Source organism: Otolemur garnettii, unplaced genomic scaffold, assembly GCF_000181295.1.
Source record: "Otolemur garnettii isolate 467f Iridium unplaced genomic scaffold, OtoGar3 scaffold00039, whole genome shotgun sequence".
NCBI classification, from domain to species: domain Eukaryota; kingdom Metazoa; phylum Chordata; class Mammalia; order Primates; family Galagidae; genus Otolemur; species Otolemur garnettii.
This window is the reverse complement of record NW_003852434.1, coordinates 7,935,594-7,947,004: the sequence shown is the minus strand read 5'-3', so window position 1 is coordinate 7,947,004 and position 11,411 is coordinate 7,935,594.

The following is an 11,411-nucleotide window of genomic DNA, read 5'->3' as shown; positions in this document are numbered from 1 at the left end:
GTTGATTTTTTAAGGTCATAGCTTAATCAAATCATCCACTCCTTATCCCAGCCTTCCACATTCACCTGAGGGAACTAGACAGGATGATAAAAATAATTAAGAATAAATCCATCTTCACTTCTAGAAAGTCTGTCCTGATGAGTGTCTTAATGTAGTATGTGGGTTCTGGTCATTAAAAATATCCCATCTGGATAGGATCTAAGAAAGAAAAAGACAACTCAGGAGATTCCTGGGTTCTCCTGGGGTATTCTAATATTACTTCTCATATTTGGGTACTTCCAGAACTGAATACTTCCCTAATAGCCAGTGATGCCTCTGGGGAACCATAATGGCCAGACATGAGTTGAGTTCCTCTTGGGAAATACTTTCTAGCATCATAGAACCTCTAGCGTTATAGAGACTACTCTTATGCTGGACTCCATTCTGAAGCAGTTATGTCTTTTTTGGTCACTCAGGGCAATTTGAGGCCAATCACCACATAAGGCAACTCAAGCTAACTGGGTGACCATACTTGTTAGAGTTTACTTAAAACAATATTATTATAAAGTACAATGCAAAGGGTGTTAATTCATCTTTTTTATGGCTGAGTAGTATTCCATGGTGGACATAAACCATATTTTCTTAATCTGCTCATGAACTGATGGGCACTGGGGTTGATTCCACATCTTTGCAATCGTGAACTGTGCTGCAATAAACATTTGGGTGCAAGTATCTTTTTGGTAAAATGACTTCTTTTCCTTTGGGTAAATATAACCAGTAGCGTGATTGCTAGATTGAACTGGAGACCATTCTAAGTGAAGTATCTCAAGAACAGAAAAACAAACCCCACATGTACTGCTATTAAGTTGGAACTAACCGATGAGCACGTGTGCATAGAGGAAAGTAAAACTCAGTGGGAAGCAAAGAAACCAAGCAGGGGTGGGAGCAGAGGGGCAGAACCCAGCTTAATGGGTACCGTGAACGCCGTCCGGGTGTGGGCACACCACACCTATTGTCAGGACTCAAGCAGTGCAAAAATGATTCATGTAACATGTATACCCCTTAATATTTTGAAATTTAAAAAAAAAGAAAAAAGAATAATGCATTTGCCAGAAAGGGAGTAAAATCTAAAGCACAGTTTAAGCAATAGTTATAAAGGAACATCCGCACGGCTATTGACCAAATTAAGAGCACTGCCAACACCCTTCCAAAAACCTCCCGAAGCCGGTCCTCGTCACAGCCCACTCTCCGGGCACATTTGCTGCACTCCCTCCTCAGTCCCAGCGGAGATTTTTGGCCGGAATTTTATCAGCATTGGAGAAGTGTTAGAAAGATGTTCCAAAAATAGTCCGTACTGCACAGCACATGACACTTTTTGGCATTTAAGAAAAAGGCTGTGACTGTTCTCAAAAATTTCTTATTGATCGTAGGAAATAACTGTTTTCTAGAACACAAAAGGTGCAGGTTTTCTGGAGAGTAGCTTGCTTTAGCAGCTTTAAGTAATTCAACTTGGTTTTCAAATGACCTTTTCTGAAAGAATATTTTAGGCAATTTACATTTGCCCTTCTGAATTGTGTTCATATCTCTTAGCTGCCGGCTTCTCACATGTTTCCTATCAACCTGCGTGTATACATACATGGCGCCTGTGTGTATGTGTGTGTGTGTGTGTGTGTGTATAAAAATGGATGCCAATTCTTTGCCTGTCATACTTGTAACTAATATTTTCCTCAGTCAGCTATTTAAAAACGCATAGAAGTTCTTAATTTTATTTATGGAATAGAATATAGTGATCTATTCTTTTATAATTTTTTCTCACTGACTTTTAAATAATTAAAATGGACATTCCCAAACATGCACAAAAGCAGAGGCAATATTATAATAAACCTACCTGTATTTACTGCCCAGTCCGATACTTATTAACATTTTGCATTTCTTATTTTAATGATTCTCTCCCCTCCCCCCATGGTTTGAGTTTGGATGACTGTACCCTTGTAATGCCATTTTCTATATTCATTTATCCCTGAATTTTCTATCAAAAAACTACATTTACATATTTGATAAGAGTTATGTTTACTTTTTTAGGCAGAATATTCAATATCAGAGCAGTAAATAATTGCTGGTATTTTTCGGGATTATTGATTTATTTATTAACATTCAATTATCAGGTCAATGTAGAATGCCCTTTAGCATATAAGAGAAATGAAGATTTAAATTGATTATCTTCTAGAAAGTATATGTTTCAAGAAGGACTCAAGACAAGTGGGCAAAATGCACCTTTACCCTACCATACCCCTAGTGACGGAACGCCCACAGTGCTTTTCTAAGGGGGAATCCCCAAACTGTTTTCTAAACTTCCAACAGTTTCCCCCAACACTCTCAGTCTCCTGGCATTGGAATGTTGTGAGACAGATCTCATTGTTCACAGAGACGCTACAGTAGGACTCAGTCCAAGAGAACATCTGAGAAGACCGGGTCTCTTTTGCATCTTACCATAAGCAGCACTTCTATGTCAGGATGGAAAACTAAGACTTCTGTGATGACTCAGGGTTTTGTTCAATCCCTGAGCTTCTGAATCTTGACAGTGTCAGCTCTTTATTTCTGCAAACCATCATTTTGCCATTGAGGGAAATAACCTTGGAAATCTGTACACATGACATAATGACTCAAATTTAAGCAGAAGTAGTTACATTTCCTTTTCCCCTTCTTTAAGACAAAGAACATAATTCACTTCTATCCAAATGTTGACACCTATCTCTTGTCCTTCCACTGGCAGAAACTAAACTTATTTGCAGGGTAATTCTTTAAGCCAGCAGTTCTCAACCTGTGGGGTATGACCCCTTTGTAACAATGAAAATACATCCTGCATATCAGATATTTACACTACAATTCATAACAGTAGCAAAATTATAGTTATGAAGTAGCAATGGAAATAATTTTATGGTTGGGGATCACCACAACATGAGGAACTGTATTAAAGGACTGTAGCATTAGGAGGCATTAGGAAGGCTGAGAACCACTGCTTTAAGCCATTTTTTTTTTTCTACATTGGAAACAAAGGTACCAGATACTTTGTTTTAACCAGGGTGGGGGGAGCTATAAGTCTTACTAAGAATGATTTCCCTGACTCTTAAAACATACCATTCAAATAAATGTTACACTAACCATACATAAGCTTTAATTGCATTATTTTGTTGTTGTTGTTCAAGAACCACAAATAGTTCCTTGCTGCTTACCAAATCAAATTCAAGTTCTCTCACTCTCTAGTGAAAGATCTCTATCCCCCCATTGTCTAGCTATCCTTTCTTCTCCCATTCATTCTTCAGACTTTGCTCTCCAATATTGCCACTCTAGTCCATTCTCTGATCCTGTGTGCTTTTACACATGCTAATCCCTAACCTAAATACCTTTCTCTTTTTAATAAAAAATTCAGGTCAAGTTTAGTCTTGTCTATAAGCATCTCCTGCTGGTGGCCCTTGTAGATCTTTGCTTTAAATCATACCTCTTCAGAAGTAGAATTTTTTTTTTCTATTTGTTATAGTTGCCTAACTAGTATGTAAGAGCAAAAGTGGCATGTTATACAGGGCTTTATTCAATTGAAATCCCTGTGAAATTATGTAAAGTATAATTTTGATGGTGAGCCTATCAAATCTACAAATGACATGACCCTAAGAGTGTGGAAGATTTCAAAAATGACCGCAATTATCATGTCTTCCTATAAGGAGGACCTTTGAAAGTAACTTTGAATGTCCTTCCATTAAGAGATAGAGTTTATTTTTCTAGTCCTGAATGCTGCTGGCCTTGGGACTTACTTCAGCCTATACAATGCAGGGCAAGTGGTGGCGTGCCTGTTCTCAGCTGAGGACTCAGATTCTGTTTGTTGTTGTGGGACCTCTCTTCTGCCATGTAGGTGAGCATAGGCTAGATTGGTGGATGATGAGAAAAGATGCACACCTGAGACTAACCATCCCAGCTGGCCACTCAGCTCCCAACTGACCTACCAGCTGGCTTAGCAGCTGACCACAGGTGTATGGGTGAGTCAAATCAAGTCCAAAGAACCACTGAGCTGATCCCAACCTAACTGCTGACATACAGAATTAGGAGTTATTTCAACTCACTAAGTCTGAGGTGGCCTAATATTTAGCAAACAGTAATAGGTACAAAAGGAATATAAAAAATATCAGAGGGCAGAATCTTGATCCTAAAAGATTTTGGCATTCTAGAATAATAAACTATATTGTTAAGATAAAATATAACTGCAGTAAGTGCAAATCTCTGAATTCAAGTTCAAAAATACAACTTGCATAATATAGGATAGCCGAAATAGAGCTTACCAACACACACACAGAACACTTAGCAGCTCTGACCGACCACAGATGTCTGACTCAACCTTGCATACTTCCAGCAAAGATACTTTTACATAAAGTGTAATTTTATACATCATATTATTTGTGTACAAGCCTAAAATAAAGTTTGTCCAGAGGACACGTCCATGATGCTGAAGGACACAGAAATCAGTTTTCACATGGAAAAATGGAAAGCAATATAATTGCGAATCCAGTAGAAAGACTGAAAGTGTAGAGTGGATTGAGTCATTGTTTTCCACTGTTTGAGGGGGAAGAGGGATTAGACGTGATGAGTGTCAAGCCACTAAAAATTAAGCCCTGGGAATAGAAGCTGTAAGAAAGTAGATTTCAGGTGAGTTACAGAGGCCGCATGTGTACCCGGCTTAGTGAGGGAACAAACCACGTATTAAAGCTGGTTCCTCTGCTCACCAGCTATATGATCTTGGCCAAGGTGCTCAACCTCTCTAACTCTCAGTTTCTTCATTTGTAAAGTTGAAATAATAGCTATACCATTTTACAAGGTTATGATAAAGATGAAATAAAATGTTTGAAGACAAAATACTTAGCTTAGGGTCTGGAACATAACAAGCCTTCAATAAATTTTATTTCTAATCATTGATAATAAAAGCTGTATAAACATAAAATAAGCTGCCTCGGGAGGCAGAAGGTTCCCTCTGACTGGAGATATTCACGGGAGGTTTGGCAGGTGTTTGTAGCACAGATTTAAACATCAGATGGGAAGTTGATAAGGGTGATATTTAAATTATTCCCAACACTGAGTAAGTCTTTCTATATTCCTTAAGACCGGAACAGCTTCTTTAGTATTTCTCAGAATACCTGGCACTATTGACCAAATGATATTCATCAACTACACTTGATAAAAATGTTTTGTTATATAGTTAAATGTATACTTTCCTCATAGTCAGAATTGTTCCATACTGAAATGAAAGTGCGGGCAGATTTTAATTTTGCGTGTGTGAGTCGTGTCCTTTAAAACAAATACCATACATTATTAGAGTTTGTTTCTGTAATCATCAGTTTGGACTAGTGCACATTTTAGTGCTATAAGCTCCTTTTTATGTGGCATTTAAATGCATGTGTTCAAAGCTTTTATCTTCTAACACTTGGCCTTCCTTCTCAGAATGTCTAACTTTAAATAGGTCAGATAGTTTCAATGTAGGAGAAGCCTAACTCTCTTCCACTATCGACCTCGTATCAAAGTCAAGCTGGCTGAGCACAGGAAGGTTGCTGTGGTCATCTGACCTCAGTCCTCCTCCTGACAATACCCCAACAATTCTGTACTCCCCAGTGTTCCTTCCCTGGTGCACTTAAAACAACAACAACAACTCTGTTTAAACTCTGTTAAAGGGAGGGTTGCTCCCTCCTGGGAGGCGGAGGCAGGAAGGTTGCTGGAGGCCAGGAATTTGAGATCAGCCTGGGCAGCACAGTGAAACCCTGTCTCTAAAAAGAAAAAAAAATTAGTTAGGCATGGCTCTGTGCACCTGTAATCCAAGCTACTCAGGAGGCTGAAGCAAGAGGGTTGCTTAAGCCCAGGAGTTTGAGGTTGCGGCCAGCTATGATCAAGCCACTGCCCTCCAGTCTAGGTGACAGAGTAAGACTCTAGCTTAAAAAAAAAACAAAACTCCAAGCTGTAGCCATTTTCCTGCTCCTTATGCAAACAGCATCTGGAAACACTAATCACAATTACTCCTGCCTTCCAAGGGCACAGCAGGCAGTTGTAACTCCCATTGCAATTCCATTTAATAAACTAGATCTGGTCAAATCACCTCAACTGAGTAATACGCCTATCTTCCTCAATTATCGCATTGTTATCAGTTAATAGAGAGGAATTCACTTTGGCCAAGGCTCTTGTCTTTATGGGCCCTGATACAAAATCTTTCCTTTTCTTACGATGAGTTCCAATGTAATAATAAGCATGAATCGTCTGTGAGGCAGAGAAGTGTTTTCTTCTCATTAATGAAGCTGAGGGAAGTTTTGCATTCTCTGGCCAAGAGCATGCCAGAATGTCTGTAAGTGAAGGGAAGCATTCTAACTCTAGGTTTGAGTGAGCTCTGGCATCTCAGTGTGTGGTAAGATGAAGAGTCACACACAGATCTCTGGACCATTCCGTGCACACGCCGGACATTACATCACATGCTCGGTACAAAGATGAGAGACGCACTCCATCACTAAGGGAGACAGAAATCCGACCATTCCACCCAAGCCCCGGAGGTGCTATAATAAGAAGAAAATGCCAAGTACAGTTTTAACTGGGGATCGGTGATGTAGGAGGGGAGGAAAGGGAGTGAGAGCGAATTATAAGACACGTGTGGAGACGTAGAAGAGAAGGAACAGTGTGAATAGGGCCCTGCACTGTGACCTGGGGGCAGCGCATGGCAGGGGAGAGAACAAGGCCAGAGGGTTAGAGATATCACACCCGTGCCTCCCTCTGCCAGTCAGAGCCACTCGGGCTAACTCAGCAGCCAGTGGGCAGCCATTCTACCTGATAGTGAAGTTGACCGTGTTCACAATTTATATCCAGTATCCAATGAGAAATGGTGAGGGCCTTAATTAGAGCAATGCCAATGAGGAAGAAGAGAGAGAGGTTAAAGTCCTAGGGCCGTGTGAACGGATGAGAGGAGGAGTTGCGTGTGACACACACGTGTGCGGCTTGGCGTTTGGGGTAGAAGGTAGGGCCATTCGCTGGGGGAGGAGCCCGATGTTTGTAGAACGGGGAAGCAGCGGGAAAGAGAAGTTAACTAGCTAATTTTGGACGTGGTGAGCACATGGACCAATATAATGAAGACAAGAGTTGATGGTCTGCAAAGAGAGGGTTTTTCTTTTTCTTTTTAAGTGCACCAGGGATGGAACGCTGGGGAGTGCAGAATTGTTGGGGTATTGTGTCAAGGAAGACTGAGGTCAGGGGAGAATTAGCCATCTCCTCTCCTAAAAGCCAAGACAGAAACAACCTTCAGGAAGAGAGAAACTGAGTCAACGTATCCTTTGGTTTGGCACTTGCGGTTTTCCTGCTGATCTCGGCAACTTCCAGGCCACAAAGCACGAGAACGTTTCTCTTTTCCTTACCTCCCCCTCCCCCCCCCTTTTTTTGAGACAGAGTCTCAAGCTGTCTCCCTGGGCATCACAGCTCACAGCAACCTCAAACTCTTGGACTTAAACAATTCTCTTGCCTCAGTCTCCCAAATACTTGGGACTACAGGCACCCACCACAATGCCCAGCTATATTTTGGTTGTAGTTGTCATTGTTGTTTGGCAGACCTGGGCTGGATTTGAACTTGCCAGCTCTGGTGTATGTGACTGGTGCACTAGCCGCTGAGCTACAGGCACTGAACTCACCCTCTCCCCTTTAAGAGATGAGCCCTGGCCATGCTGCAGTGGCTATTCACAGGCACAATCACATGCGCTGCAGCCTTGACCTCCTGGGCTCTCCCAGTGCTCCCAGCTCAGTCTCCCCAGCAGCTGGGATGCAGGTGCACCCGCCACACAGCTCAGTCCCCCCAGCAGCTGGGATGCAGGTGCACCCGCCACACAGCTCAGTCCCCCCAGCGGCTGGGATGCAGGTGCACCCGCCACACCCTCTTCTCCTTTGCTTTACTCTCAGCATAATGTTTCTCATCCCTGATTCCCTCTGAAAGGCCTTAGTGTAAAAATTGTCCTTTCTGCCTCCTGTAAATGAATAGAGGCTTTCAAGAATTATCACTCTGTAAACAACTGTCTTCTCAGGTCTAAAGTTGGATTTCCCGCTGAAGAATTTGTTAGAGAGGTTTTGGAAGGCGTTTAACGAGAAGCAACCCAAACTCAGATAATCAAAACACAGGGATCTCAGATTCGACAGTATGAAAATCCCTTTCCTTGTATTTTCTACCACTCCCTTGCCTTAAAAGCAGCTACTGTGTGGAAAGGATTGTGCTTGGAATTTTGGGAGCATAATGAATAAGGTACAAGCCTCCCCACCTCAGCCCCTAGTCAGGGAGCTCACAGAAGTCAAGAAGTGGTACAGAAGACAGATGTGCCATCACCCAGCTTTAAAATAAGGTGGGCTGGTATTAAGAGTAGAGTATAAATGTCTGGACACAATAGTTACCTAAGTGAGGTGAAGGCTGTGTTAACCAGTTTGACGTAAGCATTCCAAATGGTATATAAAATCAGCACATTGTACCCCATAAGTGCATTAATGTACACAGTTATGATTTAATAAAAAATAAAATAAGGTAGACTGGAATAAATGTTCACAATGGAACAATGTTCCGTGGGAGCCCAGATGTAATTCCCCATCTTTTATGAAATTCAGGAAATGACCTTTAAAAACACAGACAGAATTGAGGAGTCCACGGCTCCACTAATTACCTCCCCGGTCTTCAGACCGTAAACTTTTCTGTGATCTGCTTTCTGTTCAACTCACCTGTCTCATTTGTTTAACAGCATCCAAGCTGCCCATATGCAAAAGCGTGGGCATCAGTGGCGAGTAGCGATTTCAGCTCCAGCCACGACTTTATTAAGATTCTCTGACTAACTTGAAATGTAATGACATTTAATGGTACCACTTTGACTCTTTTCACTGAGAGTGTTAAAGTTCTTAAAATTAAATGTATAGCCTCGTGGATTAGGTGAGTGCGAAGCCTCCTTCTCCCAGAGGGGATAAACTGGGACACCTAAATATATGGAACGGCTTCTGAAGAACACTATTTGATCTGAGTCACCTCATGGTGACATCTTTCTAGCTCATAGCCCCTTTAAAGTTCTTTGTAAAGCATCTGACTTTAAAGGATCAATCTAACTCGGTGTGCCCACACATTATTCCCCATTTGGGAAGCCTTGCTATTTATAACCGAGGCCTTTTAGAAAATGAAAAACTAAGGTTGGTTAACTGTAGCCAGAGTGACCCATAACATAAGCCAGGTCATAATTTTTTTTTGGCATCCTCTGTGTCCTCTCAGGAAACTTTGATTATATTTCAACTAGGAATAGGAAAGAGATTGTCCAAATTAAAAAAAAAAAAAAATAGGTTTCTGTCCAGCAGGTGGTGAAGGAATAGATCCTTGAGTCAGCAGGCCTAGGACCGAATGTCAGCTCTACCACTTATTAGCGCTATAACTGGAAAAATGACCTCAGTCTGTAAAATGATTAAATGAGATGCCACTTATAAAGAACTTTTCAGTGTTTGGCATGGAGTCCTGAGACCATCGTGACAATGGCAGTTATTACTGCTATTATTATTGCTGTGCACCCTGGCTGACCGTGTCCAGCACACTGCCTGGCACCTGGAAGGTATTCATGGTCTGCTTAGTTCTGACTAGAAGCTCCACTGGCCTTCAGCTCGGAACGCAGTATTTCCGCGGAGTGCTGCTCTTGGCTTTCCTTCTCAAGAGTATCCAGAGTACTGGGGAGGTAGCAAAACTGCCTAAATTCCAACATAATTCTGTGATAACTGTGCAGTGTGGTTTCTTGGAACTCAATGAAATTATTTTTTCTTATCTATGTGAAAAGAGAGTTAATGCATCCTGTGGCAGCCGTACGTCGTGCGTTCTCCCTGCTCCAAGGTGGTACAAATTAAATTTTCTTTTTTCCTCAGTAACATATCAGGAAGTCTACTTAGTATTTTCCATCAGAAGTTCCACTTGATATTTTTCAGCTGGGTTCTGAGAGAGACAATGGGGTGGTATTAATGGGAAAGTATTAGGACATTGTGACGAAGAAAAAATAAACAGTATCACTGTAATTCAAGTATGACTCCGTGTCCTCTGAGAGAGGTGCACTGCCCAACAGCAAGGGTCTGGGGACGTGTGTGTGTGTGTCCATGGGCATATGCTATTAATAAGACATTTATTTTATACTTAAACATTAGTATGCTATGATGGATGTGTGCATTTAGCCCACATACTTTGCACCGTATATTTCAAACTTCATAGATACAAGCTGTAAAGCAAGATCAGAAGAATAAGAACAATTTTTCTGGCTTATATGTATTTTTTCCCATCTTTATAGTGCAGAGCCATCTACATGCTTCTGAAATGAATGAATTTTATAAGCCTAATAAATACATATGTTCTATAGATATTAATTGTTCATATTTCATTCATTTCCTGTGGCTTTGGGGAGCTGCCATGATATTTTTATGCTTCCAGAAGGACACAAAATGAACTGCCACTGGTTTAAAGGTATTTGTTAAATTTTAGTACAACTCTTTGGAGCCTGCCAAGCCTATGTTTAGAGTGCCTTGCTTGTTGGGAATGTTGAGGTAGAAACATTCTTGCCTTTGTGTATCCAGCTGTGTTTTGTTTTTTGTTTTGTTTTGTTTTGAGACAATCTCACTCTGTCACCCTGGATAGAATGCTATGGCACAATCATAGCTCACAACAACCTCACTCTCCTGGGCGCAAGCAATTCTCTTTGTCTCCTGAGTAGCTGAGACTACAGGCACCTACCACGTAGCCCACCTGAGTTTTCTATTTTTAGTAGACACGGGTCTGGCTGTTGTTTAGGTTGGTCTCTAACTCCTGAGCTCAAGTAATCTTACCCAATTAGTATTCCCAGAGTGCTAGGATTACAGGTGTGATCCAGCTGTGTTTTATTTTGTTTACCCAGTTGCGCTCCTACAAATAGAACTAATGTAATAAATTTTAGCCTACCTGGTGCTTGGGTGGTAGTGAGAAGCCAGGGATCTAAATTTAAGGGATATAACGTTCCTACCTCTGGTTGTTCAGTATTTACAGTCTTTTCTTTGCCATTAGTCAAAGATTATAGGTCACTAACATAGACTACCACTTCAACAACCATTATAAACGAGGGTAAGAAAAATAAATGACTGAATAACAAACCTGTTCCAGATGATGAAAGAATAGAATATCTTGTCAAAGGCAGACACGAAGATATTTATGAACATTTCTAAACTAATGACAGTCCGACATTAATAACAACAGCAGTGTTACTGATAGATGGTGGGCTCCACTACCATCCTCGAGTGTGAATACTTTCAGAAGAAATCTACTTGCCTCATCCTGAGGAAAGTCTTGGAACCGAGACACCAAGGTTTATGACCTTTAGAACTCAAAGACCGGGTTCTCTGCTGAG